This window comes from Orycteropus afer, unplaced genomic scaffold, assembly GCF_000298275.1.
Source record: "Orycteropus afer afer isolate SDZICR_OR568_19922 unplaced genomic scaffold, OryAfe1.0 scaffold00558, whole genome shotgun sequence".
NCBI lineage: Eukaryota > Metazoa > Chordata > Mammalia > Tubulidentata > Orycteropodidae > Orycteropus > Orycteropus afer.
Window position 1 is genome coordinate 628,949 of NW_006922145.1, and position 508 is coordinate 629,456.

Sequence of the window (508 nt, forward strand, 5' to 3'; positions counted from 1 at the left end):
CAATCCCAATCCAGATCCCATCAACATTCTTTAGGGATACAGAAAAACCAATCACTAACATTATATGGAAAGGAAAGAGACCTCGGATAAACAAAGCACTATTGAAGAAGAAAAACAAAGTAGAAGGTCTCACACTGCCGATCTCAAAACCTAGCATACAGCCACAGTAGTCAAAACTGCCTGGTATTGGTTTAACGACAAATACACAGACCAATGGAATAGAATTGAGAACCCAGAAATAGATCCATTGACCTATAGTCAGCTGATCTTTGACAAAGGCCAAAAATCCATTAAATGGGGAAGACAATGTTTGTTTAATAAATGCTGCTGGCAAAACTGGAGATCCGTTTGCAGAAAAATGAGACAAGATCTATACCTCATACCATACACAAAAACGAACTCCAGATGGATCTAAGATTTAAATGTGAAACCTAAAACTATACAGTTCCTCAAGGAAAATTTAGGGGCAAATTTAAGGGCCCTAATATATGGTATAAATAGACTATCA

General features: G+C 37.0%; 1 protein-coding gene across 1 annotated transcript in view; it reads right to left on the reverse strand.

Annotated features, from left to right (window-relative positions):
* Positions 1-508, reverse strand: part of BRCA2 (BRCA2 DNA repair associated) — a 101,088-nt gene that overhangs the window by 72,882 nt on the left and 27,698 nt on the right. The gene's annotated exons all lie outside the window — the stretch shown is intronic.